The 9,621-nt window shown below is 33.8% G+C and overlaps 1 non-coding gene across 1 annotated transcript; it reads right to left on the reverse strand.

Moving 5' to 3' along the window:
• Positions 1-1,047: 1,047 nt before the first annotated feature.
• On the reverse strand, positions 1,048-1,128 carry TRNAL-CAA (transfer RNA leucine (anticodon CAA)). Its single transcript has one exon. It is a non-coding gene; the product is annotated as a tRNA-Leu (tRNA).
• Positions 1,129-9,621: the final 8,493 nt, after the last annotated feature.

Genomic DNA, 9,621 nt, shown 5'->3' on the forward strand with positions numbered 1-9,621 from the left:
GAAATGTGTAGTAATTATAATATCATAGGATTAAATAATTGAAATTAAAAAATAAATAATCAAATAAAATTTTAAAGAAATCATATAAAAAGTTAATAATATTTGGATGAAGAAATCTTGAAACCTGCTTACTTATCATCTTAAGAAAACATCTATTATCTTATCATCTTTTCATAGATATAAAATCAATATATTTAAATGATAATGACTAAATAATAAAGAAATTTGTCAGCAGTAAAACCCAAACTATATTTGTTAGCCAAAATAATATTAAGTTTGAATAGTTATTTATAAAAAATTCAATTTAACAAAAACATTAACCACATACATACATATATATTAATATTTAATATTTAATATATTATTTATAAATATATATTATTAGTTTTAAAATTAAAATCTCCAAAATTGAAAACTGCATGCTGCAAAATTGGTTTTCCTAATTGAGGAATTAAATAATGCAACACAAACACTCCATGTAATACATAAAACTTCAATTATAATAAAAAAACAATGTATTTTTGTAAAATTCAAAACACCTAAAATAGAATTACCTCACTCCGAGATCTCGACCATGTAAGAGTAAGCATAGTCTAATAATATCTCATTAAGTTAACTAGACTATGCTTACTCCTTATTTCCTCGATTTCGGTTCTAGCATTATTTTTTTTCCACACTATTTGAAGAGAGGAAAGGATAGAGTCACAGGATCCGACATGGATATAGTTGGTGAGGTTCGGTCGTAACTCCCGTATATTGCAAGATCTTGATAGAGGTGGTATCTGGTCAATCTATGTATCGATCTTCTCAATCTGTGTCCTTAATGAAATATACCTCATAATACGAGGGTGTATTCGGAATGGACTCCTCATTAGGTAGAGAAGATCTGATCCTACCTGTGATCCACTGTCCTATTCCAACAGCGTTAACTTGTAGGTAATCGATCGTCGGAATACCTCGTATCAACAGAGAATCTATCTCAATCTATTGAGATACTCTACGAGATTTGCCATAATATTGCTCATTCAATAAGCATGAGCAATATTATGCCTTGAAGAGGACTCGAACCTCCACGCTCTTAAGCACGAGATTTTGAGTCTCGCGTGTCTACCATTTCACCATCAAGGCATCCCAAAAGGAAATTCTATTCCATTCATATATATATATGAAAAATATCCTGATCTATGAATGAACATATGTTAGAGATAGCGTATTCGAGTATTGATATACGATTGGTCATATAGGTTCATCATAAATTTTTTTTTATCTGGAGGAGATTTCCTATAAAACAAGACGACTGAATGAACATCCTTTATTTTTCAATTCAATACAAACCTAAAGAATTGAATATGGTACAAAATAAAAAATATTTTCAAAAACTTTAACTTTTTTCCGTAAAAGTGATGTCTTGGTCCGAGTGGAGGTAGGGGTAACAGTCCTTTTAAAGCATTGATCAAAGTTGTTTTCTTCTGAATCGGATCTTTTAAAAAAAGGTTGGCAAAAATTTTTTTCAAAATTGACTATTTGTTCTTTTGTTAAAGGCGTTGTAGAAATCTCTTCGATCGAAGAAAGATATCTCTTTTCACGAACGAATGGATTCAATCGAGTTAGTAAATTGAAGGATCTGTACAAATCATAGATTAATACAAACGTTTGGTCACCACTTCGTTTTCGTTTTAAATATTTAGGTAATAATATGTTAGATACTTGTGATTTGATGAATGAAATAGTCTCTTTTTCTGAGTGAACGGGTCCTATTTCACCAATGGGCAAGGAAGATAGATTGTTGTGGATGATCAAAAGATTGAATAATTGTCCATATGTAAAATTATTCCTTTTTATATAAAATCTTTTCATATCAGAAGGTAATCTATTCCTATAATTTGGCCGAGTATGATGCAAATAATCAAAAAATTGGAGCGTATTTGCTCCGTGAAAAGAAGCTATCAATGAGCTCTGATCAGATAGTTTCACAGGATTCAACCAATTGTCTCGATCGTTGGATATCGTCGAAAAATAAGTGTTATCGAATGATTCCATGCGATTATTTTCATTATCGAAAAAGTCAATAATCAATGGATTAATTGGTATCTTATTCGTAACAAATGGTGCAATTGTTACATAATTCTAGGAATTTGGAAAATCTAAACAAAATAATTTGCACTTTCAATGTAATAAATAAAACTGTAAATTTCGCAAACCCAGAGTCTTCTTATACCTCTATAACTACCGAAATAGAAAAGAAAAAAAAAATTGCGAAAATCCAATGCATAATTATTGTATTCAAGCACAACTATAGGTGCAAGCATGTAAAGTCAATACAACGAAAAATGAAAATTTGCAAATAGCAAAATCCAATTTTTGAAATCCACCATAAACCAGTTCTCTAGCAATAGTAGTTTTATAAAAATTTATAAAACTAGGCAAAGAAATAAATTGTTAATATAAATTTATAGAACATAGTAAAGGAATTAGTTGCTAATTGTTGAGAAATGGCAACAAGAAATTCGAGTTTAATTTGTCCTTCAATTAAAATGAGAATTAAAATCGAATTCTATTCACATAGCAATTTCTAAATAGTTAATTAAGTTTAATTAACTTAATTAGCTTAGCAATTTCAAGTCTTTCTATAGTCATGCATATGTTCTCACTAAATTTGAGGGGTCCAAGGACAATGTACTATCAATTGTTTGATTTACTAAGTTGTAAATATCATGCATGCAATTAGAGAAGGACCTATGTTTGGATTGTGTAGTTTGGAAGCATGAATTCCATTTATATATGGGTTATTCATCCTAGGAATTGCGCAAGGAAATATGGGCTTGGCAGAGAATGGAAATTGACTAAGTGTTGGCTAATAACGAGCTTGTGAGGTAGACAATTGAGCATACTTGTGCAAAATTGTTCTTGTGAAAACAAGCTTTGTATCTTCACTCATATTTATGATTTAATGCAATACAGATAGGCAGGGTTTTGAGCTATGACTTTTCTCAAGAAAACTTATTGTGTTATGTATCATTGATTTGTCTTCTTCTTGTTCATATTGTTTTTATTGATCGATTGGCTTCCATTGGTTGAAAGTAGAAGTAGATTCTTGTCCTATGTTTTAGTAAATTGCATGAGCTTGTGAATCTACAAGAGATTCTACATGGTATCGAAGCTGAATTCAATATACTAGAGGAGATTTCAAAATTTTGATTTTTGGGTTACAGGTGAAATTTGAATTTGCAATACATACTTCAGGATTTGTAGATGACGTTCTACGGTTTGTGGCTCGAGTATCCCTTGGAAGGCATCTTGAATTATATATCTTGGACGGAAAGAATGGAGGTAGTGCTGGAGGATAATGGCTTGAAGGAATTCGTTGATCAAGAAATTCCTAAGCCAACAACATTGAATGCACATAATCTGACCAAATGAAAGAAATGTGTGGCGAAGGCAAGGTGGATAATCCTTGAGGGAGTTCGAGACCACATTATCTCCAGTCTCCATGGAAAGGAAACTTTGTATGATATGTGGAAAGCATTGATGGACTTGTATCAGAACAATAGTGACTAATGGAAATTGGCACTAAAGGACAAGCTTTGAAAAATCAAAATGGAAAAAGGCGAGACTATTCCAAAATACTTAACCAAGTTCATTCAATGTCGTGATGAAATTGGAAGTGTTGGAATCACGATTACCGAGGATGATATGGTGAGTCTTGCTCTTCTCGGACTGCCAAAGAGTTGGCATAGTTATCAGGACTTTGTCAATGGTCATGAGAAGCTACTAGATTAGGAACGCATATGGTCGGATTTGATTCAGGAGGAGATTAGGAGGAACACTAGGGATGGTTCTTCATCAAAGACTAATAATGAAGAGAACTGTGCTGAGCAATTAAGGTGAAGAAGGGGAAATGGAAAGCTTCCCATTCTAAATCAGATTCTTTCCATGGAGGTAAGAAGAAAACAATGATGAAAGTTAAGTGCTTTCATTGTCACGAGTCAGGCCATTTTACTACAAATTGTCTACTCAAGAAGTCCAAGAAGAATCCCTCAAGAGGAGCGGCGGATGAAGCTTTGGCCTCTCAATTCGAATTGGAATTTTCCCTCATTGTATGCATGGTGTCATAAATGATGGGAAGTGTATGGTAATTAGAAGAACTTGGTATCCATTACCATGCTTGAGGATAGAAGCTATGATGTGATCTTTTTGAAAGGAAAGGAATTCCTTCGACACATAGCCACGGGTCAAGTAAAGAAGATAGGGATTCAGGTGAAGAATCTCTTTAAGCTGGAGGTATAAGATTGTGTTTCTTTGAGCACAAAAGCAGAGATGGTACAGAGCCAAGATGTTGGCAAGTTGTGGCATAGGCGATTAGGTCACTTACATCATGGGGCTTTGAAAATCATCCAATAAATCTCCACCGTTATCCCAAAGGTATGCTAGAGAAAGTTGATACATGCAAGGGGTGTACTTTGGGTAAATAGACCAAGTCTTCCTTTAATGACAGAGATAGTCGAACATAGGCTATTCTAGAGCAAGTCCATTCAGATGTGTGTGGACCATTCTCGACAACATCCATGACCAAACACAAGTATTATGTTATATTTGATTATGACTTTTCTCGAAAATGCTATATATTTTTCTTACAGAAAAAGGATGAAACCTTCATAAAGTTTTGTGAGTTTAAATCATTTGTGGAGAAAGAGTCGGGAAAGAAGGTTAAATCTCTATAGAGTGATAATGGTGGTGAGTATGTCTCAAATGACTTTAAGAACTTCTGTGTACTGGAATGGATTAAACAGAAGTTGAGGACACCCCATAACCCTCAGCAGAATGGGGTGGCTGAGTGGAAGAACAAAAGCATAGTAGGGGCAACGAGGGAAATGTTGCATGATCAGGGTCTCCCACTACACTTCTGGGCTGAGGCATGCACCACAACAATTTATGTTCAGAACCATAGCCTGCATCAGATACTTGGGATGAAGACACTTGAGGAGGCTTATTCTAGTAAGAGGGCAGATGTTGGTCACTTCAGGGTTTTTGGGTCATCGTATATTTCCAGATGCATGAAAGAAGCTTGAATCGACAACTGAGTTGGGGATATTTGTGGGGTACACTGATACACCTCACAACTATCATGTGTACTTTTTTACTAGTAGGATGACAGTGGTTCGCAGGGATGCCAGATTCAATGAGGAGAAGGCCATGCGAGTTTCCCTTGAGAGGGAGATTCAACTACATGCGGTTGAGGAGATTTTAGCTCCTAAGGTTGAGGAGCCTTAGATTGATGTGGAGAAGCCACATGCAGAGGATCCAAGAGTGGAGACGTCAACTTAGGCAGAGTCTTTCAGAGATGGGAGAAATAACACCAAAGAGGTAGATAGATTGATGTCGGATGCTAGAGAGAATGTGGGAGCACCCACATCACAATGCAAATAGAGAATGTCACCTGAAAGGTACACTAGATACATGGCTCTTATGAGCGTATTTGTTGTGACAAAGCCATCTTCCTTTGATGAATTAGTGCAGCGACCAGTTTGGGTTGATGCCATGGTGTAGGAGTATGACTCCATAGTTTGTAACAGTGTTTTAGATGTGGTCCCAAGACCAAAGGATAAGTTTGTGGTGAGCTCCCATTGGCTTTATAAGGTAAAGCAAGCTGCAGATGGTAGTGTGGAGAAGAATAAGGCTAGATTTGTGGCCCGTGGCTTTTCACAGATAGAGGGGATTGACTATGATGAGACCTTTTCTCATGTTGAAAGGTACTTGTTGATCAGATCTATATTGGCACTATCAGCACAGATGGGATGGAAGATACATTAGATGGATGTAAAGACAACCTTCCTTAATTGCACGAATGGGGAAGAGGTGTACATAGAGCAGCTTGAAGGTTTTCAAACCTTCGACCATGATTCGCATGTGTGTCGTCTCAAGAGAGCATTGTATGGGTTGAAGTAAGCACCTCGTTCTTGGTACACTAGGATAGGCATCTAGTTCACCCGGTTGGGCTTCACAAAGAGTAAAGTGGATGTGAACCTGTACCACATAGTGGTGGAAGGTAAATTATTGATCATTTTACTTTATGTTGATGATCTCATACTTACAAGTGATGATCAGTTGATCAAATATTGCAAGGAGGACCTTGCAAGAGAGTTTGAGATGAAGGAATTGGGGCTCATGCATTACTTTATGGGCATGGAAGTATGGCAGGGTGATGGGGAGTTGTTTATGTCTCAAGGAAAGTATGCCAACGAGATACTCAAGAGGTTCCACATGGAGAGTTGCAAGCCTATGGAGACTCCTCTAGCTGGTAACTAGAGGAAGGAGGACGCTACTTCGGTAGAGGTAGTGGAAGCTACTGTTTACAAGCAGCTTGTGGGTTCACTCATGTACTTGGTGAACACATGACCGAATTTATGTTATGCAGTTAACTAGCTTAGTCAAGCAATGGTTAGGCCTACCAAGATATATTGGAAGGCGATAAACCATGTGTTGAGATACCTTAGGGGCACTACTCAATACGGATTGTGGTACAAATAGACAGAGGGGGTGAAGCTTCAAGGTTTCACGGATGCAGATTGGGTAGAGAGTCCATCCGACAGGAAGAGCACATCAAAAGGGATATTCAGTATTGGGTCGGCAAGAGTTTCTTGGTACAACAGGAAATAGAGATCGGGTGCACTCAGTTCGATAGAGGCAGAGTATATGGTTACGAGTCAGGCAACATGTGAGGCCATCTGGATGAGGAAGATTCTGGTTGGTATGTTTGGTAAGCAGATGGATCCGACAATGATTTACTACGATAATTAGAGTTGTATCAAACTCTCTGAAAATCCAGTTTTTCCTGATAGGTCCAAGCACATTGATATGTTCTAGGAAAACTTATTGTGTTATGTTCCATTGATTTGCCTTCTTCTTGAACATATTTTTTTCATCGTTCTATTGGCTTCTGTTGGTTGAAAGTAGAAGGAGATTCTTGTCTTGTGCTTTAGTAAATTGAATGAGCTTGTGAATCTACAGGAAATTCTACACTAATATAATTTTATAGAACCTAGTAAAGAAAACATCAATCTTAGAAAACCAAGCAAGTAAATTTGTGTTTCACCACAACTTATTTCAAGTTTTTGTATTTTTTACAACTGAATATTGAGGCAAGGTGTGTACACCTCCTTAAACTAAATAACATAATAGCTCTAGAGAAGGGTCTCCTGTCTCGCACATAAAGAGGACTTACACATAAATTAGTCTCAATCAGTCTAGCACATCAAACATCAATTTAAGGTTGGCCTAGCTAGGTTGTAACATTAAATTAGTTTATTCCGATTATCATATTCTCTTCAAGTCTATTTGAGTATCTGTTTACCCAATACAACACATGGTCAGTGTTGCCCTATCCTACACTCTTCAAATGTAGAAAAACTTGAAGAAGGTTAAGAGATATTTTTGTCAGTGAAATAATGTAGACATTAGATTACATACATTATTTTACAAACAGAGTATTAACCAAATTATCACTAGAGTATGAATCTCGAGAAGTTCTCACAGAGCTTACAAAACAAAATGCAAAAAACCAAGAATTTGAAGAAATGAAGGAAAATATATAAAACCTGGAAGAAGTCGGTCAGTGTTCAATAGTAGGTGCAATCAGGTATTCAGGTGTTGCAACTCAGTGGCAGCTACGAATTAGGATTTAACGATTGCAATTGTGCATCAATGAAAAAAGGAAAAAGGGGTTCCAAACATGGGTTAATCTGTTATGCAGAATGCCACAAATGCATTCAAGTTCTTTACCAAACACAACATTGAATAGTTACCTTCTGTAGGTGTCCTACATTGCAAATATATAACAACTAATTTATATATATATATATATATATATAAAACAAACTTTTCATAATTCTATGTGCCCGTAATTATGAAATTTTCATAAATTATTCACGAGATGATAATGTCGTTTAGATTTTTAAATCAACTGTATTTGGGCTAAAAAGATGCAAAAAGTGTAAACAGGTGTCAATTTAACCCCTGATTCTCATTCTTCTTTTTTTTGTTTCCCTTAGTGGAATCTCTTTTCTTGGGATTTTGTGGCTTGGAAAACATTTTAATGCATGTTGTGTACTTGCAACAATGGTGAAAGGGACCTCGTATTTTCTTTGAAATTGGCAAGAAAATGCGAGGTTAGATGGTATTAGTGTACTGGTTTTTTTTAGCATGCTAGTTTTGTTTTCAATGAATATATTTATCATTTTCCCAACACTTGTGACTTGTATGGCCATTTTATTTAATGGTGGACATTTGAATTTTTCTATGAACCGGTGGAAATAGTTTTCATTGTTGTGCTTTTTTGTTTCTAAGAATCTACAAAATAAGTTTTGAGTGGGTCGTTGAGAATTTATATTGAGAATTTATTTCTATTTAATGATAACATTTTTTTTATTTAGGTTATAGTATTTTTATCTATATGTAATATATAAATATTTAAAAAAAAAATAAGATGTTATTATATAATAATAATTAATATATATTTATTAAAAATATTAGTAAATATAAATGGAATATTTTATGAGAAATTTCTCATTTATTATGGAAATAGATTTAATAGAAATTGGGTTTTAGATTAAAGCACATTTTTAAATAATTTTTTTGTTTTTAATAAATCTTTGCAAATAATGTTTTATCTTTCTATGGAGTATTTCATAAGGAAACTAGTGAACCATTGATGGGAGAAAGTTATAATTCCATTAATAAATTGAAAATTATAAATGATTGAGAGTATACTATTATGTTTAGATATAATTTTATTTTTTAATATTTGATTTTTTTTATTTTTAATCTTTATCATTTTTTCATCAAACATTTAAGAGATCTATTATGTGATAAAGTTAAAAAACTGACAAATTATTTTGTCTCCAATATTTTGTTTTCTAATATAAATGGGACACATTCAATTCCTCTTTTCTTTTAAAAAAAGAAGATAAATAATATAAATGTCAATTAGTTAGAACACATTGCAATTTAGTATGGAAAAAAAAGTATGAATTAAAAAAAAAAAAGACAGAATTACTAATCTGGAAAATATATAGAAACAATTTGAATCGGAAATTTACTTATAACCACAATTTACTCGAGAATAAATGTAATTATAAAGTTACTAAATGATTGGTATAGAGTTAAAAAATTTAATTTACACAAATCAAATAAATTATAAATTTAACAAACTTTGTCTAGAGTCATTCCTAATTATTCTTTTTTACATTTTTAAACAGATTATCTCTTCACAAGTATAATCACAAGTATAATGACACACCAACCCCACATTCTATAAAATCTATTTCTCACTCCACCTATAGAATCTATTTCTCCAATGGATTTTACTAATAATTCCTATGGGAACTAGCCAATCCTATTTGGTCAAAAGTCTAGCAACTTACTCGTATTCCTTAATAAGAACATTTCTATTCAAAGTATTATATTGGTTTTGAGAATCTGGTGAAACAAATAAATAAACGATTCCTTTGTGTTGGGAAAAATAATATATCCGTGCACAATATGGTTTCTAATCATTTATGAATCGAATGTCAATGACTTAACTAACTCTTTCCAGGATTTGGAACTCAGACCATAGATTTGGAG

Source organism: Pinus tabuliformis, chromosome 1_2 (assembly GCF_031772625.1).
Source record: "Pinus tabuliformis cultivar Carrire ecotype Pingquan chromosome 1_2, CPIR1, whole genome shotgun sequence".
Taxonomy (NCBI): domain Eukaryota; kingdom Viridiplantae; phylum Streptophyta; class Pinopsida; order Pinales; family Pinaceae; genus Pinus; species Pinus tabuliformis.